The 27,660-nt window shown below is 48.5% G+C and overlaps 1 protein-coding gene across 3 annotated transcripts in view; it reads right to left on the bottom strand.

Moving 5' to 3' along the window:
* The window catches only part of PLXNA4 (plexin A4), a 517,066-nt gene that overhangs the window by 119,127 nt on the left and 370,279 nt on the right, over positions 1–27,660 (bottom strand). The gene's annotated exons all lie outside the window — the stretch shown is intronic.

Genomic DNA, 27,660 nt, shown 5'->3' with positions numbered 1-27,660 from the left:
GGTAAAGTAGGGAGGGGGTCAGCGAAAAACTGGAAGACCCTCAACCAGATGGATTGACACAGTGGCTGAAACAGTGGGCTCAAGGATAACAACGGTTGTGAGGATGGCACAGGTCCGGGTAGTGTTTCGTTCTGTTGTACACAGGGTCGCTTGCTATGAGTCGGGGCCTACTAGACTGCATCTAAGAACAGCAAGCTCATGGGGAAGGCTCTGTCTGTTCTGGGGGAGAACCATTGTCTCAGTTTCCCTCACCCCAGCATAGAAACCCCGGTGGTGTAGTGGGTTAAGTGCTACGGCTGCCAACCAAGAGGTCAGCAGTTCGAATCCACTAGGCGCTCCTTGGAAACTCTATGGGACAGCCATACTCTGTCCTGTAGGGTCGCTCGGTGGCAGTGGGTTTGGTTTTTTGGTTTGGCGTAGTTCCTTGGTAATCTCCATGAGGCATCTTTCTTTCCCTCATTTGTGCTTGGCGTCTCTCTGTGTCTAATCTGCTGTTTTTACATCGCAGAAGTTATTAGGTGTAAAACACACTCTATAATAATAAATGTCATTAACAAAACAAAGAAAATCCTACTCCCAAATGGGAACATATCCACAGGTATAGGGGTTTAGGAATCTAACACCTATCTTGGGGGGACATAATTTAACCCATAGCAAATGCTATTCCAAGTATTACCTAAAACAATGTAGAAGCATGAAGATGCTGGAAGCCCAGAACCTAACGACACCCGGAGTGAAAGCATCTGAGCAGGTGGATACATACGAACAGGGGTGATACCCACTTTACTTAGAGGTCTAGGAATACAGACTCCATAGATTCACACTCAGTTGTTACAAATGATATATATATATAGTGGGTACTCAAATTTTCCCACCACCCAATCCCCTAAATATCTTTACAAACATCCAACTAAGCACATAGTTCCTTCTTATAAATTTAATGAGCTCAAGGGTTTATTCTTCCCCTGGTCTTGTTTCTCTTTTGTCATAGGGCGTTTTGCTTTCTTCCCAGTCCTTTTCAGGTTTCATCATTCCTGCTGTTCCAGAGAGCACTTGATTCAAGGTCAAGACTCTTCGCTTTCTTTTTCTCTGTGGCTCTTAATAAGGTGTCATAAACCTGCTTTGTAGCTGTTACTTGCCCACTCTTTTCTTTCCCATAAAGTTGGCCAACTGGCACTGGAAGGTTTATACCATGGTGCTTTCAGAGAGCAGCTGTTGCTATTTCCCCTCCTACTCACACTCTTCAAATGAACAGAGGCTTCCTCTCCAACCCCAAACTTTATACTAGCTTTCACAAGCCACTTGTTACTGTCAAATGTTCCACATGACATTTCTGCTTAGCCCAAATGCTTCCATTTCCCACACGCTTTGAAAGATCTTTGGAGTGCTTTGTTGTCCAATGCATCCACTCTTCTTTCGTGGGTACAGCTTTTCCAAGATGTCTCTTTACAGGACTTTCTGGTGCCTGGAACATACTGGACGCTGTCGAGTTGACTCCGACTCATGGTGACTCCATGTGTTTCAGAGTAGAATTATATTCCACAGGGTTATCATGTGACCTTTTGGAAGCAGATTGCTGGGCTGGTGGGTTCAAACCTCCAACCTTTTGGATAGTAGCCAAGCAAGTGCTTAACCACTTGTGCCACCCAGGGTATGTACCCAAAACAAAACCCACTGATGTCAAGTCAATTCAAACTCATGGCAACCCTATAGGACAGAGTAGAACTGCCCCACTGGGTTTCCAAGGCTGTAAATCTGTACAGAAGCAGACTGCCACATCTTTCTCCCACAGAGCAGGTGGTGGGTTCAAACTGCTGACCTTTCAGTTAACAGCCGAGTGCTTTAACCACTGTGCCACTAGGACTCCTCTGCAGCCCTATAGTAGGTACGTAATAACAATACACTGGATCAAGTTTCTTTTTATAGCCTTGGTCTTTATTCTCCATTTTGCCAGTTTGTTCTTTGCAAAAAAGGTGTTTTTTGTTCACTTATTTTTGTTTATTTTTTAAATTATATATGCCTAGTTGGGGTATATATATATTTTAGTTGGGGTATCTTTCTTATTCATTGGAAGGCTTGATCCCTAAGCCTTCAGCTTGAACTAAGATAATTTGACGTGGCCGTCCTGTTTAATTTCTTGTCATCAGACCACAAGTACAGAAAACTCTAAGCCACACTGACCAAGTGCAGCCCCCTTTGCGTTCAGACAAAAACGCAGAGGCCATGTTTTCCTGGCTGTTCCATAGGGAGTCTGCACCCCGCCCCCACAAAAGGATGCACCACGTGGTGACGGCTACTTGTAACTTGTGTGCAGGCAAACTTCCACCAGGCTGTCAAGCCGCCTCAAAACTCTCTTTTGAAGTTAATTAATAATAAATAACCATTAATTCCAAATCCCACACAATTGCTTTCCCCTTCTATTTTCATTTTCTTATCTCTTTTATCTTTTTGTTCTCCAAAGTACACATTGAGCATTCTTAACGACCACACAGAGTTTTGACTTCTTCCAAGTTACATTTTAGCCTCCTTCTTACAGCTTTGTCCTTGGCCTTGGTGGCCCTTTCTCTACCATCATGGGTGTCTTTTTGGCAGATAGGGAATTTCAAGGTTTCTTTTTATCACTGTTCATGTAAACTGCATGGGCCACGCCTGGACTCAGTCTATTTAAAACTTTTTTGTTTTTATAATTAACCTTGATGCGAAGTTCCCTATGAATTAGCCCACTGACTCCTCACACAGCAAGAAACTTGCCCTATTCTGGTTGGCCCTTCTTTTTCTTCCCCCGTGTGTTAAATGAGCATAGAGACACTGGTCATATAAGAAATAGCGGTTCCCAACAGAAAGTACCTGCAGCCCTAGGAATTCATGAGCACTAACGAGGTCCACCGGAAACCCTGGTGGCGTAGTGGTTAAGTGCTATGGCTGCTAACCAAAAGGTCAGCAGTTTGAATCCACCAGGCCCTCCTTGGAAACTTTATGGGGCAGTTCTACGCTGTCCTATAGGGTCGCTGTGAGTTGGAATAGACTTGACAACAATGGGTTTGGTTTTCTGTTTTTTTTTTTTTTTTTTTTTTAATGAGGTCCACTGAGTCTCTGTGTGGTACAAATGGTTTATGTGCTCTGCTGCTAACAGAAATGTTGGCGGTTCAAGTCCACCCTGAAGTACCTCAGAAGAAAAGCCTGGAGATCTACTTCCAAAAAATCAGCCATTGAAAACCTTGTGGAACACAGTTCTACTCTGACATACACGGGGTTGCTATGAGTCAGAATTGACTTGATGGCAACTGGTAATGAGGTCCACAAGCTATTTTCACTATTTCCAAAAGCCTGATGGAAATTGGATGGCTGCAGTTTTCTCTTTGTATGCATACTCTGTGATGTGTGTCCATATTAAAAACAGGAAATATATATTACTTAATAAATGCAGTTTGTTCAGTAGACAGAATATTTCAAAACACGATGCCCAGAGGGGGAAAAATAATAAGACGGGCCATAGATGGTGAGTGTTAGGAACCAGCGGCACACAGTACTGTGTTCGTGGGTTCCAGCTGCCTGTCTGGCACTCCATATTTCACGTGGGCTTAAAGGGGAAGCCATGGCTTGTTCAGTCAAAAGCGTTTTCTTGGCCTAAACTTAATCAATATCCTTCCCATCCCCCCACCCCGCCCCCGACACGTCCTATAATCTGTCTTGGGTGGGATAGGCCTGGGGTCCGGGCGGGGGGTGCCACACAGAGCAAAGAGCCAGCCGCCTGGTGAACCTGATATTTCTTAAAAGCTTTTGCAATTGGCTTCCTAAACGTATCTTGCAACTGGTGTTTAATCACGTCCATACCCTGAAGTTGTCAAGCCCTTCCTCTCTCGGTTTGAAAAAGAGTCATGTTAGTTTGGTCAGAAAGGGTCTAGGTGCCTGAAGAGCTAGTTCAAATTCCGTTTTCACCCTTTATTGGTTATGAGATTCTATTGTCTCTGACCCTCCTTTTTATCTTCTTTAAACACGAGGATAAAAATCCCCACCGAATTCATGGAGTCTCCCAAAGCGCAGATGGCCAATAGGTCTGAAACTGCTTTGTAAACCGCCAAGCACGTCACAAGGGATGGTTTTTCCTTGCTGGGTTTGTCTCTGACTGGTGCAAATGGTCCACGCACTCGGCTGCTAACAGAAGGTCGGCAGTTGAGTCTACCCAGAGGCAGCTCAAGGGAAAGACCTGGGGATTGACTTCTGAAAAATCAGGCAGTAAAAATTCTGTGGAGTCTAGTTCTACTTTGACACACGTGGGGTCAGCATGAGTCGGAAATGCTCCAGCGGCAACTGGTGGTTGTTGTGGTCTTTGTCGTTAAGATCCCACCCTCATTGCACTGTCACTTTCTCTCTCCCCCACGTCACTGGTAGCTGCTCTGACAGTCCTCACAGGCCTCGAGAACTCGGTCAGGGGGTTAACAGACCTGGAAGACCTTTTCTTCTTTAGGACCTTGATCGTGGCACTTCCTCCTCGAACTGTGATGTCTGCCCCTAAATCACTCATTGCTTCACCCTTTGGATGAAACCCTGGGGTTATCCCAGCTTCCTGACATTTCTCAGAAACTTTACTAGCTACTCTAACCGTTACGTATGAGGGCAGTGATGGGTCAGTGGTAGAATTCTTGCCTTCCACGTGGGAGACCTGGGTTCGATTCCCAGCCAATGCACCTCATGTGCAGCCACCACCTGTCTGTCAGGGGATGCTTGCGTGTTGCTCTGATGCTGAACAGGTTTCAGTGAAGCTTCCAGACTACGATGGACTAGGAAGAAAGGCTTGGCGCTCTGCTTCTGAAAATCAGCCAATGAAAAACTCTACGGATCACAATGGTCCGATCCACAACTGATCATGGGGATGGCGCAAGACCTGGCAGTGTTTTTTTCTGTTGAGCATGGGTCACCATGACTTCAGCTAACAACAATGCAACAGATGTGTATCACTCTTTGCTTTTCATTCTAGGGTGTCATCACCCAGACCCATGGAATTATGATACCTGGGTTCTCCCTGGGTAACTTGGCCAAGTCTTTCTCTGGGTCTCTTTTTAATCATCTGTGAAGTGAGGAACTGGACGAGGTTAGTTCTAAAGTCTCTTCATTCTAACATTCTCAGGGCTTCTTACATTTCCAGACAAAACCTCTCCTACTTCAGTCCCCTCTCACATGTTTTGTTTCCATGGGCGTGTACAATGATGCATACGACCCTCGGGAAAACAAACCCTGGAAGACAAACATCAGGGCCTTCACAGCTTTCTCTTCTTGAATTGTGTCCCCCTAAAATATGTGCTATAAATCCTAACCCCTATACCTGTGGTTATAATTCCATTTGGAAATGGATCTTTTGTTATGTTAATGAGGCAGTATTAGGTGGGATGTGTATTAAATCAATCTCTTTTGAGATATAAAGGAACAGATTAAGCAAGCAAGTAAGCAGAGATCAGGGAAGATAGATACCACACCACATGAAATCTCCAAGGAGCCAAGGAACAAAAGCTGAAAAGAAACAAGGACCTTCTTCTAGAGCCAACAGAGTGAGAAAGCCTTTCCCTAGAGCTGGCACCCTGAATTCGGACTTCTAGCCTCCTAAACTGTGAGAAAATAAACTCGTATTTAAGTTACAGCAGCACTAGATAACTGAAACACTCCTGTGAACTCTATCTAGTTTTCCCTCCATCCCTTTTAACCCTTTGGGGATTCGTGGTGCCTATGGTATCTCAATGAATTTTTGTGCCTCTGAAGGTCTTTGGGAAGGAGATAATCCAATATCAACGTGTTTAGCCTCAAGGTAGGAGCCATTTGAAATGTGTGAAACTCAAAATTTCTGAATAGGAGCCTCATTTTTGTGTAGGTTGACCATTGCCTCGGGTGATGCCTCCTGAATACGTGAATTTTCTGAACTTTTGATAGGTTTGCCTTTATTTCTGTGGATAAGTGTCCTCACTATGTTTCCCAGTTAGTATGTTCTCATGGGGGCCCTGGTGGCGCAGTGGTTAAGAGCTTGGCTGCTAACCAAACGGTGGGCAGTTTGAATCTACCAGCCACTCCTTGGGAACCGTATTGAGGGAGTTCTGCTCCGTCTTATAGGGTCACCATGAGTCAGAATCAACTCAATGGCAATGGGTATGTTCTCATGAGAATGTACTTATCAGGAGAATAAGCTATTGCCAGTCTTCATTCAGTCATAGTGACCATTTTCTCCTTTATGCCATTATTGTCTCCAGGTGTTACTTACTCCCTTCTTTTCTAGCCCCTGAAGAGTAAATAATTCCTTTCCAATAAGGAATAATGCATTGCAGTGGTACTCTTCCAGAGAATTGAACTCTTGTAAGCTATTCTTACCACGCATTCATTGACTCATATCAGGAGGATTTACTACGTCCTGGTGTACGCTGGGAAACCCTGGTGGTGTAGTGGTCTGGCATACATTGGGACATATGGGATCTCAGATAATGAGTATCAAAATCCATATCTCATAACAAAAATTCTGAATTGGTCCTTTAGCCAGCATGCCTCCCATTAGTGAAAACACATGGTATCAACACAAAACTCAAAGGAGAAAATAATTGTGTCACCAAAGGGTTAAAGCATGGATGCTAAAACCTGGAGCCAACAGGATTCTGACAGGCCAAGTAGAAAGAATCACCATTATTTGGCAGCCAGGTGCCACCCCTTCATCCTTCCAGGGCCTTTCCAAGGAATGCCAGGCCTAAGGAAATCTCCAACGTCCTGCTATCAGGTAGTGGTCTTAAGCATGGTCAAACCCTCCCAGAGTGGTCCACATTTCCCAGTCTACATTGCTGCTTTGCCCCACTCACCACCCATGGATAATTCTAGAAAGCACCAGAAGTTTTCCTGACACTTTTTTTTATGTCACTTTTAAAAATTGGATTTAGTCCAACTAAAGAAATCTGTAGTCTGATGGCTCTGGGACCTTGCAGCCTTGCTATAACTCTTCGCCAGGATCTGGGTGCTTCCAAGCCATGTTACCCTCTGACTCTCTCTCCACTACCTAGATTCTCCGCCCACATTTTACACCACACAAAGCTGCCCACCCATCCCCCATCTCCGCTCCCATCCTGACCCTGGCACACAAACCACTGCAGATGCAGAGCTACACGATTAATTAAAACCACCCCACGCTGATTAAAGTCTTAAGCTAGAGTGCCAGGCATGCTAATTAACAGAATGAGGGAATTCAGACCATAGGAAGAGGTGAAAGAGAAAGTCACCAAGGGTGGGGGAGCTTCTGCTTGGAGAACAAATCAGATGGTAGAGTGACCTGAGCTACCATCGTGATAGATGATCCTGGAGACCACCAAAGATTGAGGTCTGTCCCCTGGCCACCTTTATCACAGTATCCAGGAGAGATGTTAATTGATATGGTTGCAATAGTTCCCATGCCACCTTCCAGAATATTCCGCATGTGCCTACACTGTGCTGGGTGAGAGCATGGCACCTTGGGTGCATGGCTGGTGTGTCTGCACAAAGTCATCTCGGTGCACTATCCTCGCCCTGTTCAAAAACCTGTTGGGTGGCCTTCGGCAAGCGATTTCATCTTCACAGTGGCAGAGTACACATGAAAACACCTATTCTCTGCCCATCTCCCTGGGTCACAAGGGGGAAGAAGCTTTTTGTTGGTAGAATAATAAATTCATGCTTATGAAGTATTCTGAGATCCTGGAGTGAAAGATAGACATTGCCACTGTTTTCAATTTAATCGCAAATGGACAAAAGGTTTTTTTTTTATGTAAATCTGAGATTATGTGTTGTTAAAATAACTCGATCTGTTGTTCTTGAGCTCTGGACTTCTGTTTCCCGATTTGAAGAAAGTGGAAAAATAATACCTTGTCATACCCAGAACCTTCCCTTACCCCCTCCCCTATTGTTTCCAAAGAGGCACAGAGGAGGGGCTCTGAATTCAGACAGTTGATGGGTCAAATGGACCCTGTTACTGTTACTGCTTACCCTCTGCTTGGGCTTTCTCATTCCCAGTTATGACCAGGAGCACCCCTTCCCCACTCAACCATGTGCCCTTCCTGACCTCACCCCTCTCTCCCCCTACATCGCCTTTCTGGGAATCACACTGGTTTTCTTTATCCTTTTGCCACCCGGCTATGCGTCCCTAAATTATATAGCTTAGCTTTGTCTGTTTTTGAACATTTTGTCAGTGGAATCTCTACTCCCTCACCTACCCTGCTCCATTGCCAAGGCCACAAATTTACAAAACAATGGCCTAGGATAGGAAGCTACCACCTGTCAGTGTGTCCCACTGTGGTGGCTTACATGTTGCTATGAGTCTGGAAGCTATGCCACAGGTATTTCAAACACCAGCAGGGTCATCCATGGTGGACAGGTTTCAGCAGAGCTTCCAGACTAAGGTAGACTAGGAAGAAAGGCCTGGCAATTTCCAACCAAAAAGTAGTCACATGAAAAACTAATGGATAAGAAGAGAAATTTGTCCAATATAGGCACACCATCAGGAAAGGCCAATCACTAGAAAAGGACATCATGTTTGATAAAGAAGAGGGTCAATGAAAACAATGAAGACCCTCAGTGAGATGGACTGACACAATCCTGCAACAACAGACTCAAATATACCAACGATCGTGAACGTGGCCCAGGATCAGGCAACGTTTTCATTCTGTTGTACATAAGGTCACCACCAGTTGGAGACAACTCAGCGACAACTAACAACTACAACACTGGGATGGGAAGACAGCGTTGTTGTTATTAGCTGTTGTTGAGTCAGTTCCAACTCATAGCGGCCCTATGTATAACAGAACGAAAAGGTGCCCGGTCCTGCGCCATCCCCACAATCACTGTTACGCTTGAGCCCACTGTTGCAGCTACCGTACCAGTCCATTTCATTGAAGGTCTTCCTTTTTTTCTCTGACCCTCTATTTTACCAAGCGTGATGTCCTTATCCCTCCTGAAAACATGTCCAAAGTAAGTGAGACAAAGTCTCACCATCCTTGCTTCTAAGGAGCATTCTGGTTGTACATCCAAGACAGATCTATTCATTCCTTTGGCAGTCCATGGTGTATTCAATATTCTCCATTGACACCATAATTTAAATGTGTCAGTTCTTCTTCAGTCTTCCTTATTTATTGTCCAGCTTTCACATGCAGATGAGGCAATTGAAAACACCATGGCTTGGGTCAGGCGCACCTTAGTCCTTAAGGTGACATCTTTGCTTTTTAATGCTTTAAAGGGGTCTTTTGCAGCAGATTTGCCAATGCAATGTGTCTTTTGATTTCCTGACGGCTGCTTCCATGGCTGTTGATTGTGGATCCAAGTAAAATGAAATCCTTGACAACTTCAACCTTTTCTCCACTTATCAAGACAATGAGTGACTGAGAAAAGTGATGGACCCATCCAGGATTTTAACTCAAGGCCTTGGCTAAACTCCTGTACTCTGAAAAACTGTGCCCACTGCCCAGAGGACCTGGGGGCCTGGGTGTGCTTCTCTCACCTGGAGAAGTTTCTGCAGCTTCCTTGAGTCCTGGCCCCCTGCAGCCCAGCCCCTGCCTGGTGTCCTTGATGTTCGGAAAGATGCCTCCCTCTGAGGCCTGGCACTGAGGGTCCCATTCTGCCCGTTGCTGGTCGCATTCCAGAGGGTGCCTGCTACTCTGCTGCTTACATTCAGAGACGGCTCACACATGCGATGCACAGTCTCTGTGTGCTCCTCTGATTTGTTTAGCGTCCTGGTCGAAATGTGAGTTATTACTCCATCTCTACTCTTATAATTGGATGCTAATGATACAGAGGCTACATGGAGCCTGATGGCTGGAGTTAATTTAAATGTCCAAAAGTCTTCTTAAGTACCCAATTTCCTTCAAAATTGTCAAAAAAAAAAAAAAAAGAGGGCAAGAGGATCCATTAAGAAACTCTGAGTGGCTGCTGGGAGAGCTGTCAGACTGAGTGGAAGCCGTGCCTGGTGCTCCATCATCTTCTGGCACTGTCCTGCCCATCAGCTGTCCCAAAAGCCAAGGAAAGGGAGTTGGGAAAAGTCAGCAGCTTTCTAGGAAGATGATGAGCTCAGTACTACATACGGGTCTCAGTGCAGTGGTCTTGGGAGGGGGCCCTCAAAGCCTCTCTGGGGACCTTTCTTTCCTTTGGAGGCCTCTGCCTGCCTTTCCCTGGGTAGTGCAAATGGTTAACACACTCGGCTGCTAACTGAAAGGTTAGAGGTTTGAGTCCACCCAGAGGCACCTCGGAAGAAAGGCCTGGTGATTTACTTTGGAAAAATCAGCCACTGAAAACCCTATCAAGCACAGTTATACTCTGACAATCATGGGGTCGCCATGAGTTGGAGTCAACTCAATGGCAACAGTTTTTTTAATGTGACAAATGAATCTTCCCAGTATCTGCCATGTGAGCTAAGCTCTCTCAATTCCATGACCATAGATCTGGGTCTAACAGCCTCGGGGAGGCCCAGCTCCTGAGAAGTAGGGCAGAAAAACTCAAAGAAGAAAATTCAGCTCTCCAGACGGTTAGGCTAGCAGAGCATGGGGTCCATAGAACCCACTGTACTGACTTCCTGGTGTCAGGCAGGACTCTATCTGCTTGCCAGCAATAAAAGTTCCTTAGGAACAGTGGCCTTGAGCTTTGCAATCCCCCTGCTGGGCCTTGGCTACAGGGCTAACCCTAACAGGGCCCTTGCTTGGGCAAAGACCAATGAGGAAGGTCAAGGGCAGCAGCCTGGCTGTCCTCAGTGTCCCCACCCACCTCCTGGCAGGAGTTCTGGGTCAAGGTCCTCGACGCTCAGAACAACAAGGACAATGGCCCCAGAGCATAAGGCCAGGGAGCTGAGGTCCCAAGCTCTGATCCACGCTGGGTATCTGGGGGACTGTGACACTTATGCTGCCTCTGTTGACTCATTTCAGATAGGGGAACTCAGTCCCACTCTGCCAGGGAGAGTTGGTCACAAGATATTACTTATACAAATGGTTTGGGAAGCTCGTTGCAAAGGAAAAGTAGCAGATGCTGTGGAGGGCTGCAATTTGCTGCTATTAATAAGTATAAATGCCTAATAGGAAGCCAGCTTGCTTGGGGAACTCGGACAGCCAGGGAGTGGCACTGATGCCGGAATCATCAACATATGCTGGCCCTAATTAGCAAGCGGCAGCAGCTCGGAAGCCAGGTGGGAACTCTTCACCAGAGAGCTTTCTGTGGACCCCCAAGAAACCACCCACTCCACCCCTCGGTGTGGGCGCTGTAGCAATGGCCCACGTTCATGCTTAGCCAGACCCTCGCCAAGTGAGAAAGATCCCTTTTATGTTGCACAGATGGACAAGCCATAGCTCAGAGAGGTTCAGCAGCCTGTCCAATGTCACAGAGCAGGACAGTAGGAAAAGTGGGATGAAAGTAAAGCTGTGGCTCCTGTACACACGGCCCAGGCGACTGAGAGACCACTGGTGCCTCCACTGAGCCCCAGCTCTTGGGTGGAACATTTTACTGCATCCACGCTGCTGTACAACCAGGACGATCTGGCTGAGTCTGGGGCTGAGGGGCTCCCAGAGGCGAAGTGGCCCCTCACCAGATATAAACCCTAAAGCTACTGGTCAGCCTCAGTGCTGCCTCCTCCCCGGGAGACTTCCTGGGCTGGAAGTGAGTGTTCCTTCAAATTTGGTTGGGGAGAAAAAAGGAGTTGGGAATTGTTTTATCTCAGAGGCAGTATAAAGCCAAACCAAACCAAACCTGTTGCCATCGAGTCCATTCCAATGAGAGGCAGTATATACGTCTGTGTAAAAAAAAAAAAAAAAAAAAAACTTTTTTTTTTTTTTTATTACTTTGGCACGCCATCAGGAAAGATCAGTGGCTGGGAAAGGATATCATGTTCAGTAAAGTAGAGGATCAGTGAAAATGAGAAAAACCCTCAATGAGATGGATTGATACAATAGCCACACAATCGATTCAAACTTCCCAATGATCATGAAGACAGCTCAGACTGGGCTGTTATACAAAAAGTCGCCATGAGTGGGAGCCAGCTCAATGGCAACGAGCAACAACATATAGCGCATATACAGTATTTACAAAGCCAAGGTTATGGGGAAAGACAGACCTGAGTATGAATCTTGATCCTTCCACTTGTGTGACTTGGACAGCTTACTTAACCTCTCTGAGCCTGTTTCCTCATCTGAGGATGACAGGTAGCACCCTGAAACGTTGTTTGAGGATTAACAGAATTGACATGATGAATGTGTTAGTGCAATGCCAGTACCAACTCTTAGTCTGCTGTTCCATCGTTTTTCTCAGATAAAATGTCCCCATGATGGGGTATGAAGTCATTCTTCTTTGTCCCGCCACACCTAGTTATCAGCACATGCACAGAAAATGAGAACCAATAAGTGAACGTTTGCATGGATGAATGGATGGGTGGATGGATGGATGGATGGATGGATGGATGGATGGGTGGGTGGGTGGGTGGGTGGGTGGGTGGATGGATGGATGGATGGATGGATGGATGGATGGATGGATGGATGGATGGATGGATGGATGGATGGATGGATGGATGGATGGATGAGTGGCTGGGTAAAGTGGCTCAATGTGTGGGTAGATGGATGGATGGGTGGATGGATGGGTGGATGGATGGGTGGATGAATGGATGGGTGGTTGGGTGGATGGATGGATAAATGAACTTCGTCCCTATCAAACTGCTACATATTCCAATGACCCCATGAAGATAATTGATTTGCCAATCTTGGCTCTACTCCACAGTTTGTAATTTCTGGATTACTGCCTGCGATGGTTAATTTTATGTGTCCACTTGGCTAGGCCATGGTGCCCAGCTATTTGGTCAAACATTAGTCTAGATGCTATTGTAAAGTAATTACTGGGAATTAAATCATTTGGCCTCAAGTAAAGCCTATTCTTCCATAATGTGAGTGAGCCTCAATCTATCAGTTGAAGACCTTGAGAAAAAAAAAGGGAGTTTCCAAGGGTGTGTCTGCCTCCAAACTATAAATAGACATTTTGCCAGAACATTTTTAACTCTTCTCCTTCTGTCCTACACATTTTGGGACCCAAACCTGTAGGACTCTCCAGCCTGTCACCTGACTTATGCGTCTTGGACTTGCCAGCTCCTTAAAATCATATGAGCCATTTCCTTGAAGTAAGCCTCTTTATATATACATCTCACTGTTTCTGCTTCTAAAGAGAACCCTGGCTAAGACACTGTAATAAATTAATCTTTCAGGATATACAATGAACTTGAGAGACCTGGCCTACCCATTGGGTAGGTCTACCTAATGTACTTGACAGGAAAAAATGGCCACCACACTTAGGTCCTGCCCAGAAAGTAAGCCCAGTAGCATGCAGGCTAGAAGGTACTTGGATGGCTGTGTGCTCTGGCGTTCATACAATTAACAAGCTGAAGGGGACATTGCAAATAATCTACCCACCAGCCCCCTCATTTTCCATGAGAAACTCAGGAGCTGAAGGGACTTGTCCAAGGTCACACAGCCCCCAGCTACTGACCCCTGTTCAGGGTGCCCCTCCTACCCTAGTCCTAAGGTTGGGGCCGGAGGAAGAGACAGAACCTCTGGCCCACACCAAGGTGGGGATGCAATGCCTCCCTCCACCCCAACCCAGCAGCTGGGAAGGAGCAGCCTTTGTCCTGAGATCAGAGTGTCGCTCCCCTCCCAGCCCTCTTTCACTGAGCGGTACTGACAAAGACAGTGGCCCCATCTGAGCTGGGACTGGGGACCTGCTTGTGGGCATTTCCCAAGCTCAGCCTGCTAAACAGGGCCTTTGTTTCAGCAGCCAAGAAGAGGAGGGAGGGGAAGGGCTGGCACGGTGACACCTAGATCCAGGCTGGGCAGCTGAGCCAAGCTAGTCCCAGCATATGCTGAGCCCTCTGGCTGCTGGCACCAGTTGGTCGTGGGAAGTAGTAGGCAGGGTGAGCTAGGTGAGCACCCCTTACCCACCCAGGCCCCGACCCTTGTGTCCAGGAAGAGGCTGCCCAGCGTACCCAGCAATAGTCTGGCCACTCCAACGAGGGTTCATTGTGTGAAAACGGGGACATGCATTCATGTGCATAGTGGCCGGAGGGTGTGCCCAGCCGTGCATAGCTGGTAATGGGAACGGCGTTTGCACACGTGTGTGGGCATCCACCTTAGAAGTGAGGAGGGTGAGACTTCGGCTCCCTTACTTTGGATACATCATCAGGAAAGAGCAATTGCTAGAAAAGGACATTGTGGCTGGTTAAGTATAGTGTCAGTGAAAATGAGGAAGACCCTCCATCAGGTGGGTCGACGTAATAGCTGCACAATGGACTCAAACACACCAGTGATCATTAAGACGGCGCAGGACTGGGCAATGTTTCCTTCTGTCATATATAAGATCACCATAACCCCATGGCAACTACACCACCAATGGGCATGTCGCTTTTTGAGTACGTGGATCTTTTGGAGAGAAGACAAAATATCTTCCTTTAAAAAGAATTTCAACCCTGGGAAGAATCATGGTGCCCAAAAGAAAGAAGGAGATACCCATCCGTGGGAAGACGTCCAGCTCCTGGCCCCTTCTCAGGGCCTCTTCTCAGGAAGCCAGGCGCTGCTGGCTTCCCAAGGAGGAGACCAAGTCCAGATGCCCTGAAGAAGCTCGAGTCCTCTTCCTCTCCCCTCAGCCCCACCTAACTTCTCCCCAACGTACATCACCCCACTGAGGGATCGGGGCCCAGACTGCTGGGGAGAGAGGAAGATGGTCCTGGGAGGTATGAGGTCAGCCTTGAACACACGGCACCTTTGCCCACAAGGGCAAATTGTGTCTTCTTTACAAGAGAAGCCACCCGGAGGGCATTTTCTGGTAGTTCCTCAAATATGAAACGACAGCAGTTAAAATGGCCGCATTTTAAAAGGTTTTCATGCTCTTATACGCTGCCTGTGGGAGGTTAGATGGCTACAACGTTTTTGAGACCAATTTGCCAGTTTTACTAAAACCTAAAATGACCCAGGAAGTCTCCCTCTGGTAATCTTCCCTGCAGAAACACTGGCACCTGGGCACAGGTACATGAGTATGGATATTCACTGTGGTTTTCTATGTGATAACGATTTGGAAATAACCTAGATGCCCATCCACAATTGGACATGGTCAAGTAAACTCCATGCTCGGACGTAACAGCCATCTGTACAGACTGCTGTGGGAAGGTGTTTGTGATCTATCCTTGAGTTGAAAAGAATCAAGCTTCAGAAAAAGCATATTAAGACTCTTTACAGAAAGATAACTGTGCCGCTATGTATTCATATACACACAGACATATTTTTGTGCAAGGATAATTTCTGGAGAGACAGGAAAACAGGTAGCAGTGGTTTACTCTGGGGAGTTTGAGTCTTTAACCGACAGTGTATAATTAAAAAAAAAATTTAACTTGGGAAATTAAAATAATTTTTAAAAGATGCTTTAACATTTAGTCTTTTAAATCAGATGGATCAACTAGTCAGAACAAGCTTTATTTTGGACATGCATACCAATGTTCACTGCAGCACTATTCACAGTAGCCAAAAGGTGGAAACAACCTAAATGTCCATCGAAAGATGCACGGATAAACAAAATGTGGTCATATGTACAATGGAATCTTAGTCAGCCATAAAGAGAAATGAAGTCCTGGTGCCTGCTACAACATAGACGAACCTTGAAGACATCATGCTGAGTGAAATAAGTCTGTTGCAAAAGGACAAATGATCTCACTTATATGAAATAGCTGGAATAGGGACTGAAGTTTATTAGTGGTTACCAGGGGTGGGAACAGCAATGATTGTAAGGAGGGCACAGGCCCGGGCAGTGTTTCCTTCTGTTGTACACAGGGTCGCCATGAGTTGGGACCAACTTGAAGGCAGCTAACAATGAAGACAGAGGTGGCAGGGAGGGGGAATGGGGGAATCACTGCTTAGGAAGCATTGTGTATTTCTTAATGGTGATAGAAAATGTGCCAATGGATACAGGTGATGGCCGCCCAACATGATGAATGTAATCAATGCCACTGAGTTGAACACGCAAAACACATTGAATTGGCAAGTGTTGTGTTATATATATATTTTACCACAGTAAGACTAAACAATAAGAAACCCTGGTGGCACAGTGGTTAAGAACTATGGCTGCTAACCAAAAGGCTGGCAGTTCGAATCCACCAGGTGCTCCTTGGAAACCTCATGGGGCAATTCTACTTTGTCCTGGAGGGTCACTATGGGTTGGAATTGACTCAACGTCAATGGGATGGATGGACAGAAGACTAAACAAAACTTTATTTTGGGTTCAAAGCTTTGATTTTTTTTTATACTCAGAAGATTTCTACCATTTCAGAACTATAAAAGGTGTTCAGGGCTGGTGGGACTCCACTACCCAGGCTGCCTATGACCAGCAGCACCCTTGGTGTGTGCCCTGGGCCATGGAAGAGTTTTTGCCCTTGAAAGCCATATTGTGTGGGGGGAACCATAGTTTGACAAGTTTAACTAATTATTGTGCAATCTCACCTGTCCACCCGGAAGCCCTACACAGGAAAACCACATCATTCGCACCAACACACAGAGGACCCCATCTCTCCATGGACGTTGCTAGGCAACGACCAGGGTCCATTTTGCCTGAGGTCTCCACGTGTTCAGACTCCATCATGCCCGTATCTTTGGGTCTGGGGCTTTCCCGAGTATTTCTCTGCAGGTCAGTTTAGTTTCCCTGGAGAGGTGCTGTGGTGTGCTGTGACATCACTTGATTGGGGGATCCTGAGACCTGGGTCCTGGTCCTAGACCTGTCTCTAACTTGCTGTAAGCCTCAGGCAAGCGTCCTCACCTCTCGAGTTCTCAGTTTTCTGATGTAAATTGATCTCTATTGTCCCTTGTAGCTGGAAGACCTCATCATAATTAACTATATTTTAGGCAGCAGAAGTCTCCAGAAGTTTCATCCAAGGGTCTTCCCCAATTTTATTTCCATCTTGGTAACTCAATCCATCTGTAGAATGGGAAGAATCCGCTCTGCCCATTCCCTCGTTCTCATAATTTTGAAAACATTAGATGTCATCAATCTGAAATATACTTTTAACTCTAAGAATGAAAAATATCACAACTTGTGATGATAAACTATGCGCCCGCTGAAAAAACAAAACAACTAGAAAATCAGAAACGTTGTCATCCAGCTGATTCTGCCTCAGCGACCCTGTAGGACAGAGTAGAAGTGTCCCATAGGGTTTCCAAGGCTGGAATCCTTACAGAAGTAGACTGCCACATCTTTCTCCTGCAGAGTGGTTGGTGGGTTTGAACCACCATCCTTTCAGTTAGCAGTCAATCGCTTTAACCACTGGGTCACCAGGCTCCACTAATCCACTAGCTTCTATTATAACCATTTCTGTCATTAATATAAACAACTGCTGGGGTGAGTAGGGGTCAGTACACACAGGAGAGTTAGCTGAGCTGAGCCCACCCTGATAGAATGGAGAGATCACAGGCTTAGGTTCAAATCCTGGTGCAGCCGCTTGCCGACTGTGTAACTTTGGACCAGTTGACTTTATTTCTTTGAGCTTCAGTTTCCTGACGTGGATAGCGTAATAAAGATACTCCCCTGGTGGGTGACAGATCCTGGCACATAGTAAGAGCTCCACACCTTCTACCCTTGCCTGTAAGTGGGGCAGGGAGCATGTGTTCTAGGCTACAGAACCAAGGACAGAAGGCAGAACCCCCACCCCCATCCGCAGGCTGTGACCCCTTTGCACTGGAGCTGAGGGTCGGCTGGCTTCCATTAGGTGGCTCCTTTCCGAGAGGTAGTAGTGGTGGTAAGTTAACCACTTCACATTGTGTGCAGAGGGGGATCTGACCCACATCAGCCTCGGGCCCGGAAGAGAGTCCCCTTCTGAATCAGAAGTGGCTGGGCAGGGCTATATTTAGACTGGGACTCGGTACAGGCAGGAAGATTGTTGGCCTGCGGTAGTGACAGGTGGGAGGAGGTGTTTGTTCCTGGCCAACATGTGCCATTCACAAAGGACAGGTGTGTTCTGGGGGGAGGCCAGGAGCCTCAGCTGCCCTCTTTCTACACTCCGGCCTCTGTCATAGTCACAACCGCCTCGGTACCAGACCACCATTGCCAATGGCAGACAGGCTCCGTAGATGCAGAACCTGAGAGAGAGATATCAGGGTATGGAGTACACCAATGGGGCTCTCAGTGACAGGGTGCTGGCCAGGAGTCTGTGGGTACCCGGGGAGCCAGGCAGTACACGGAGGAGCTGGGCTTGACATCTGACAGGTTGCCTTTCAAACCCTAGCTGTGCTCACTGAACAGCCTGGTCAGGCATTTCACATTTTCAAACCTCCGAGAGGTCGTGAGGATTAAGTAATCTAATACATGCAGACCCCTCTGCCCGGGCCTGGAGCACCTGCACCAAACCAATGACAGCTACCTTGACAACCAGGATGGCCACGGCCGAGTCTTCTTTTTGTTTGTGTCTCCTTCTGGAACAGAGAGCTTTCCTCTAAATGAGAAGTCAAACTTGAAATTGAGCAGCGCCAGGTTCCAGATGTGCCCCCGGGAGAGCTGAGTGCTGCCCTGCGTGCCCGTGCTGGGGAGCGGTTAGGCCTTGGGAACTTGAGGTGGGACTTACGATCTGATTCAGGTCCCAGGCACTGAGGCCCCCGGGTGGCCCCCTCCAGTCCCCAGGCCCTCCAGTCCCCTCACTATTAACAGGGGTTGGGCACTACAACTCTCCAACCAGCTTGCTGTCCCCTCCCCAGATTTTCCAATAGCCTTTGTGACATATATATGTGTCTCTCTCTCTATATATACACATAAAAGTTGTGTCATGTATATTTTATCACTTTTGAATACAGGGCAGGAAGAGGAGGGAAAGCCCCAGGGAATCATATTGTCCCCAGCACTTGGGAAAGGGAAGGGGATGACAGATAACTCTGCAATGGCATGAGGTCAGGGTTGTCTGCGGTTTTGGCTTTTCGCTGTCTCCCCTGACCTCTGTTCACAGGCCTGACCAGAAGCTGGCGGTGGGTAGGGGGCGGGCAAGTGTGCTGGTGCCCGGCCAGACTCAGCGGCCGTGCTGAGCGCTGGCACGCCGGCACTGGCTGCCGGGCCAGGGTCACTGCAGAGAGGCCAGCACGGTGGTCTTGGCACCGAGTCCAGCAGCCTTTGCTGGGACAGGGACATGCGGATGCAGCCTCCAGACAGAGGGACTCAGAAGGTGTTTGCTGAGTTTGCAAACAAACCCACGGGAGGTGGGACTGATGCAGCAGCAAAGCAAGGCATGCGACGATTTAGGACAGGTAGCGTGGCATCAGTGGGGTTCTTCTTGAAACGTTTTTCTTCTCCATTAAGCCTGCTTGGGAGCCTGCTGGGAAGGCGGCTTGGCCAGGGCCAGACTCGGGCATGCCGGGAGCTGGTTTGGGCTTTAAATCCCCTTGCCAGCTGGCCACCGAGCACCACCCCTTGCGAGTCCTTGCAGACCAAGAGGAGAATTGGGGCCCTATTACATACTGAGGAGCCCAGGAAGGCAGGGAGCTGTCTGTCGCCTGGGGTTGGAAGGTTGCAAACCTAGCTGAGTGTCAGAATCAACTGCGGAGATTTGTAAAAACGGTGATGTCCAGGCCCAGCCAAGCTCAGACCAACAGAACCAGCATTTCCACGGTCTGGGCATGTGTACTTTCTCAAAGCACGGTTTCTGTTGTTAGTTTCCATCGAGTCAGCTCTGATTCACGCACAACAGAAAGAAACGTTGCCTGGTCCTGTTCCATCCCCATGGTCATTGGTATGCTCGAGCCCATTGTTGTAGTCACTGTGTATTCTGAGCGCCTTCCAGCCTAGAGGGCTCATCTTCCAGCACCATTACAACATTCTTTTGTGATCCATAGGGTTTTCATTGGCTGATATTCAGAAGTAGATTGCCAGGCCTTTCTTCCTAGTCTGTCTTAGTCTGAAACATATCAACCATATTTGAACTACCGGTGGCATAGCTTCTAGCATCATAGCAACATGCAAGCCACCACAGGAGGCAAAACCCACAGATGGGTGGTGGAAAGCGTGGTCCTCCCTCCTTTTCCCCCCATGATAATCCTGTTGATCCACTGGGCTGGGGACAACTGGCCTTGGCTAGAGTCGGCAGAGGAATCCGAGGTCTAAAGACAACACAGCGTTGCCCTCAGAGAGGGACAGCAGGTTGAAGGCAGCAGAGCACAGCGCCAGGCAGGGGGCACGGTGATAAAACTGGAGAGCATTCACACCTTGACAATTTATAAAGCAATTTCTCAGCCATTATTGCCTGTGACCCGCACCACAACCTGGGGAGGTAGCGGGTCAGGGATGGCGGTCTCCATTTTACGGATGAGGACACAGGTCGGGGGAGGTTAAGTGACTTGCTCAAGTCAGACAGCCGGGGCAGCCGAGCAGGGCCCTAACACTGGCTATGACTCCATGACCCACGACCGCCTTCCAACTGGTGCAGCCCCCTCTCTACTCCATCCCTGTCCACAGGGCCAAGTGGCCTCCCTCCCCCATGGCGAGCTGCAGCTGTGGAGGCAAACTGCTCCCAATACCGCAGAGAGTGACAGAGGCCGAGTTTGAGCTGGAGAGGTCCATCCCAACAACATTTTATAATTGCTCCTTGGCCAATGCTCCTCCCTGAGAAGGGCTGCCTCAACTGACCTGCACACATCTCCAAACGAGGCTCTCTCTCATGGGGGCTGCCAGGATTCCAGACCACCCTGGTGGGAGAGGGGAGGGAGGCGAGCCTGACCCCTGAGACGTTACCAATTATGGGCTTGTTGCACTGGTTTAGGAGCCCTGGTGGCACAGTGATTAAGCACTCAGCTGCTAACTGAAAGGTCAGTGGTTCAAACCCACCAGCCACTCCTCAGGAGAAAGATGTGGCAGTCTGCTTCTGTAAAGATTACAGTCTTGGAAACTCTATGGGGCAGTTCTACTTTATCCTATAGGGTCGCTATGAGCCGGGCTGGACTTGACAGCAGTGGGTTGCACTGGCTGAGACTTCAGGGTGGCAGCTGGTACTCAGAGCTCTCTCTTAAGTCCGCATGCTATCCTGGGGCCCAGGGACATGGTCTGGGGACACGGAGCAGAGTGAGTCCCAGGTTGGCCCAAGTAGGAGAACTTGAACTTGACGCTGTTCACAGTGTGCTAGAACTGAGTGGGTGTTTGTTCTGACAGGGGTCCCTCTCGAGCAGTCTAGCTCTCAGATGTGGCTCTAGGGATATGAAGGAGAGACGGTGGACTGGCTTTCCCTGGCCGTGCTCTCTGAGTTGTCTTTGCAGCTGGGCTGAGGAGTAGGCCTGATTCTGAGTCCCCAAGTGGTGCAAACAGTTAATGTGCTGGGCTGCTAACTGAAATGTTGGAGGTTCAAGTTCCCCCAGGGGTGCCTCAGAAGAAAGACTGGGTGATCTACTTCTGAAATGTCAGCCACCAAAAACCTATGGAGCACAGTTCTACTCTGCTGCACATGGGGTCACCATGAGTCAGAGCTGGCTCACAAATTCTAGATGGGGGAGTCTGGGTGGGTCCATCTGGCTTCTCTGTGCTGTCCACTTTGGTCCTGTCACCTCAGGGAGAATCCAGCAAAGCCACAGATACCAAAGGCATCCCTGGCCAGCAGGGGCCCTAAGAGACCTACCTCCTTGGGATGCCAGGTACCGGCTGGTGGAGAGTAGGGTATTCAGGGCAGGAAAGTTGATAAGAATGCTCCATCCCATAGGCCCCATCTCGTCTTTGGAAGGGCCCTGGCTTGGAAGGCAGAGCTGACCTACCCCAGGTCCTGCTCAGCTTAGAATCAGCAAAGGTGGGAGAGGGCCCCCACCTACAACATGTGTCCCTGTGTATGCTCCTTCATGGAGGGCAGGGACTTCGAGAGCACTGCAAACCAAGGAGTTAGCATATCCACAAAATGGCAGCTGGAGCGTAACAGAAGGTGGCTCTGACCCCCCTTGGGTACAGAAGGGTGACTCCTCTCCCCTCTGCAGCCCTGTGGAATCTGTCAGTGCCCCCTTTGTCTTGTCCCTTTCACTCTGAAGCAGGGGTCGCCTGTAGGAGCTCAGGCACTCCACCTTCGGCCTGAACGAGCTGATAGCAGGTCATCTCTGGTGGCGGCTGCTGAAGCTTTGCTCTGGGAGCAGGGTAAGAGCAGGGCAGAGAGTCCTGGGCCCCCAACAACCCCACGAGCAGCTGTCCCTGCAAACAGCAGCCTCACCTTCGGAGCCACCTCTCCTTTCTCCCCCACCTCCTGTGACCAGACACTTATGGCCCTCATGGGTATGACTCTGTGTACCCAAAAACCAAACCTCTTGCCATAGAGTCAATTCTGACTCACAGTGACCCTACAGGACAGAGTACAACTACCCTGTAGGGTTTCCAAGGCTGTAATCTTTACAGAAAGAGAGACGTTATACCCTTGGAAACCCTAGGGGGCAGTTCTACTATAGGGTTGCTATGAGTCAGGGTCCACTTGACAGCTATGGGTAATCTTTAGGGAAGCAGGCTGCCACGTCCTTCTCCGATGGAGCTGCCGGAGCTGCTGGGTGGGTCTGAACTGCCAGTCTTTTGGTCAGCAGCTCAGTGCTTAACCACGGTACCACGAGGGCTTCTAACGCTATGTTCAAGGAAGCTTCAAGTCTTTCTGAAGACTGGGAGAACCACCTACACCCATCCAGACCCCAGACCTGAGAAAACACATGGGGAGAAGAGAAACATGGCTATCAAAGTGCGAGTGGGTTAATATTATAATTTAATATTCAGACCACAGAACCCCAGAGTGGGAGGGGGGGCTTCAGGTCACCTAATCCAACCCTTTACTGGAGGCAACTGCTCATGACAGTCAGGCCCACCATGTATTTGCCATTTAAACCCAATCTGAAGGGAAGACAATAAGATCCAAGTGCATCGTTAAATGTTAACTAAATGGGACTCAGGAAGGAGTTTGACACTGGTGGAAACTGTGTTTATCTATAGTGCTGGCCTAATTTATTGCTTGTGTACCAGGGTAATCAGTGCATAATCATAAAAATAAAGGCCTGACAGCATTCTTCACGTTTGGAAATGTAATGCTCAGGTCACTCAGCCTTCTAAAGGGGCCCCTCCCTTAGCACTGTTGTTAGCTGCGTCCATGGCAATCCCATGTGTGCAGAGTAGGGTTTTCAATGGCTGTAACCTTTCAGGGGAAACCTTGGTGATGCATTAGTTAAGAGCTATGGCTGCTAACCAAAAGGTTGGTAGTTCAAATCCACCAGGTGCTTCTCGAAAACTTTATGGGGCAGTTCTACTGTGTCCTACAGGGTCACTATGAGTCAGAACTGATGCAACGGATTCAGTTTTTCGGCTTTTGGTAACCTTTCAGAAGCAGATCGCCAATCGCCAAGCCTGTCTTCTGACGTGCCTCCATCTCATTGGTAGTTTAGTGCTTAACTGTTTGTGCTATAGACATGTATGGAGCCTCCAATGGGTGCAGGGAGTGGGCTGGGCACCTGAGGGATAAGGGTGAGTACTCCAAGGTCTTTCTGCCAGGCTGGATTCCCCAAAGCCTTTGTGGGCATGGGTGTTGGGTCTTTTCCCTACAGTGGGTGTTAGTCCAGCTAGGAAACATACTTGGCTAGGAAAATAGGCACACAGTACTCTTGTATTATGTTTTTAGTGAATAGACCTGCATTTGTGTGGCAGATGGATATGTCCGCATTTCTTGCTGTTGTATAACCAGATACGACACACCCAAGGGGGCTTGGGGGCAGTGCTGCTACCAGTACTCCTGAGAAGCCGCACTGGCTGGGGGACCTGTTGTGGAGGGTCAGGGGCATGGGAAGGACCCCCCCCACACCCCAGCGTGAAAGTTGGACAATGAATAAGGAAGATGGAAGAAGAATTGATACCTTTGAATTATGGTGTTGATGAAGAATATTGAATATACCATGGACTGGCAGGAGAATGAACACGTTTGTCGTGGAAGTACAGCCAGAATGTTCATTAAAAGTAAGGATGGTGAGACTTTGTCTCACATACTTTGGACATATTATCAGGAGGGATCAGTCCACCCCGCCCCGCCCCAGCGTGCACATGTGTGTCCCTACACACACATACATGCTCAGTGTCATAGCTTTTTCTGTAATGGGCTGGAACAGAGGAGGTTGCTAAGTGTTACAGATTGAATCTTGTCCTCCAAAAAGATAGGTTGAAGTCCTAACCGCGCCCCCCCCCCCGCCCACCTCAGAATGTGATTGTTTGGAAATTGGGCCTTTGAAGATGTTATCAGTTAACATGAGGTCATACTGGAGTCGGGTGGGTCCTGATCTAATCTGAGTGTTGTTGTTAGGTGCGGTTGAGTTGCTTCTGACTCATAGCCACCCTATGCACAACAGAACACTGCCCAGTCCTGCGCCATCCTCACAATTGCTGTTACGCTTCAGCCCATTGTTGCAGCCACTGTGTCAATCCATCTCATTGAGGGTCTTCCTCTTTCTTGATGACCCTCTACTCTACCAACCATGTTGTCCTTCTCCAGGGACTGATCCCTCCTGATAAGATGTCCAAAGTATGTGAGACAAAGACTCACCATCCTCACTTCTAATGAACATTCTGGCTGTACTTCCAAGACAGATATGTTCATTCTTCTGGCAGTCCATGGTATATTCAACATTCTTCATCAACACCATAATTCAAAGGTATCAATTCTTCTTCGATCTTCCTGATTCATTGTCCTGCTTTCACAAGCATATGAGGTGATTGAACACCATGGCTTGGGTCAGAAGCACTTTAGTCCTTAAAGTGACACCTTTGCTTTTTAACACTTTAAAGAGGTCTTTTGCAGCAGATTTGTCCAATGAAATGCTCCCTTTGATTTCTTGACTGCTGCTTCCATGGGTCTTGATGGTGGATCCAAGTAAAATGAAATCCTTGACAACTTCAATCTTTTCTCATGATGTCACTTATCTGAATGGTGTCCTTATAAAAGAGGAGGACAGACACAGAGGGACAGAGGAAAGATGGCCACATGAAGATGCATCTATGAGCCAGTGAACACCTGGGGCTACCAGAAGCTGAGAGAGACAAGCAAGAATCGTCCCCTAGAGCCTTTCGAGAAAACATGGCCCAGCTGACCCCCTGAATTGGACTCCTAGCCTCCTGAAGTGTGACAGAATACATTTTTCTTCTTATAAGCTATCCAGTTGGTGGAATTTTCTTATGGCAGCCCTGGGAAACATACGCCAAGTGAACCTTGGCAGTGGACATTGGACCAACCATCTCTCTCCCCACTGGGTCTTCCCTGGAGGGAGCAGTCAGGAGCAGTGTGGGCCTCCGTGGTAATGCCTGCACCACCAGCTGAACCTTCTAGATGATCCGGGTGTGTGTCCATGAATATGCAGATGTACTCACTCCATCTATACAGTCATTTCTCCCACTCCTGGTGTCACCAGTTCCCTGCCTGGTGTATTACACGGGGCTAGATGCCCTTAGCCACATCTCCACTGTCTGCTCCAGGATCTCTTAATAAATGGCCCCCATGTAGCCTCTGGGTACTGGACCATGAGCTGAAGTTCGAGTGGACATAGACCCAGAGGATCTAGGCAGCTGCTGGTCAGCCAAGAGCTGGCCCCTACAGAGAGCAGTCACAGGGCAGCTGGAGGCCCAGATGATGCCTTTGAATACATTAGAAAGAGGTGTCCACCCTCTGGGCAGCAGCAGCTACTGGGACACTAAGCCTGGCTGGATCTCGGCCCCTCTTCACCCCCTCCAGTAGGTGTCCTTGTGCAGTGAACGACCCACACAACACTATACTGTGGCTCAATGAGCATGCACACCCACAATGCCAGGGCAGTGAGTGTATCTCAGGGACCCAGGAGACCCAGGTCCAATCCCCCCTTGGCCGGACCTCACCGCCTGAGGCTGGCCAAAGAAGTCCACCTCTAGAGTTCCTGTTTCCTCACGTGGAAAACGAGAGGTTCCTTCAACTCTAAGGACTCCCTGGGTGGTGCAAAGGGTTCACACACTCAGCTACTGACTGAAAGGTTGGGGGTTCAAGTTCACTCAGAGGTTCCTTGGAAGAAAGGCCTGGAGAGCACAGTTCTTCTCTGACACTCATGGAGTCCCCATGAGTCAGGACCGAATTAATGGCAACTGGTTTTCCAGGGCTAACCATCTGAGATATATGGGACTTTGAGAGCATATCCCCCCCAGCCCAGGTCTCCCCCTCTTGAACTTGACCCAGCCCTTCCAGACCAGGCTAAAACTAAAAATCAATTTTAATTATAAAAATATGTTTACTGTATCAATAAGTCATCTGGCTCAGTGTTGGGGGAAGGGGACACCTGGAGCCGAGCTAATAAGTCACTCTGTCTGTCCGCCTCACCGCGCCGGGCTGCACCTGCCCCAGCTCCAGTATTCACCCTGCCATTAGGCTGTGGATTATTAACGATGCCCTGGGCTGATGAATGGATGCAGAGGCTTGGAGGCATATCATGAAGCTTGTAACTTGATTTCCAGGCGACCCCTTGACAGGAGACCTGATGGGTTTTTCCCTCTTCCCAGTGGTGGGGGATGATGCACTGGTCGGGGGGGGGGGGGGTCGGACAGTCCCTGGAAGTGGCTACAGGTCCAGGGGCTGAGAAATCCAGGGGCACAGGGAAGAGCCTACCTTGCCCAGGTTGCTTGGCAGGAGACAGCACAGGACGATGTACACACCAGGCTCCCATGGTGAGGACTCTTTTAAGTGAATTAGCTAATCAATTAATATTGCCAGTAGGGTTATCCCTTAGGGGGCTCTTAGGAGATAGGCACCACCTGCTTCAGACGGCAATTTGGGGGCTCAGTGACACCCTAGGGAGGAAGCCAGAGGTGCTGGTCCAAGGGGTCCGTGGAGGCCTATTGTCACCTGGGACTCCCTGATCACTGGCTCCAGGGTTCGAGTACTCTGAACTCTGCGCACCACTGCAGCCCTAGCCGTGGACAAAGGTGGAAGCGGACACCCACTGCCTCCACCAGTGGGTCATAGCCCCCATCCTGTGTGAGGGGCAGCTTGTTCAAGACCCCAGTGCTTCAGGGAAGCCCTGGCCCCTACGGATCACGTGCATGCAGCCAGCTCAGGAGACTGATGCCCATTCAGGCAGAAGAGTGAGGCTGAACTCCCCTCACACAGAGGTCACTGATAGAGATGCAAAAGGGAAGCCTGCGTGAGAGGGCAGTGGATATACTTGCTCCACCATGGTACAGGCCATGTCTTAATGACCTAGTGCTGCCGTGACAAAAATACCAGTGGGTGGCTTTAAAGAACAGAAATGCATTCTCTCACAGTTCTGGAGGCTGGAAGCCCAAGTCAGAGCCTCGGCTGTGTTGATTCCTGCTGTGGCCTCTCTCCTAGTTTCGGGTGACTGCCGGCAATCCTTGGAGTTCCTTTGCTTGCAGATGACCGTCACCTGGTATTTGCCTTCGCCTGTGGGTGTGTCTGTTCTGCTCTTGTTATAAGATACCGCTCAAAAATGATTAGGTTTAGGACCTGCCCTAGGCTGGTGTGATTCATTAACATAACAAGGAAAACCCTGTTTCCAAACAGGATTGCGTCCACAGGGGCACAAACTTCAATACATAGTTTAGAGGCACAAGTTCAATCCAAAATAGGCCACGCGTGGCTTTTGCAATGGGCTTGCAGGACTGGCCCAGCCACGTGTGCTATAG

The sequence above is a fragment of the Elephas maximus genome, chromosome 8, assembly GCF_024166365.1.
Source record: "Elephas maximus indicus isolate mEleMax1 chromosome 8, mEleMax1 primary haplotype, whole genome shotgun sequence".
Taxonomy (NCBI): domain Eukaryota; kingdom Metazoa; phylum Chordata; class Mammalia; order Proboscidea; family Elephantidae; genus Elephas; species Elephas maximus.
This window is presented reverse-complemented; position numbering and strand designations above follow the sequence as displayed.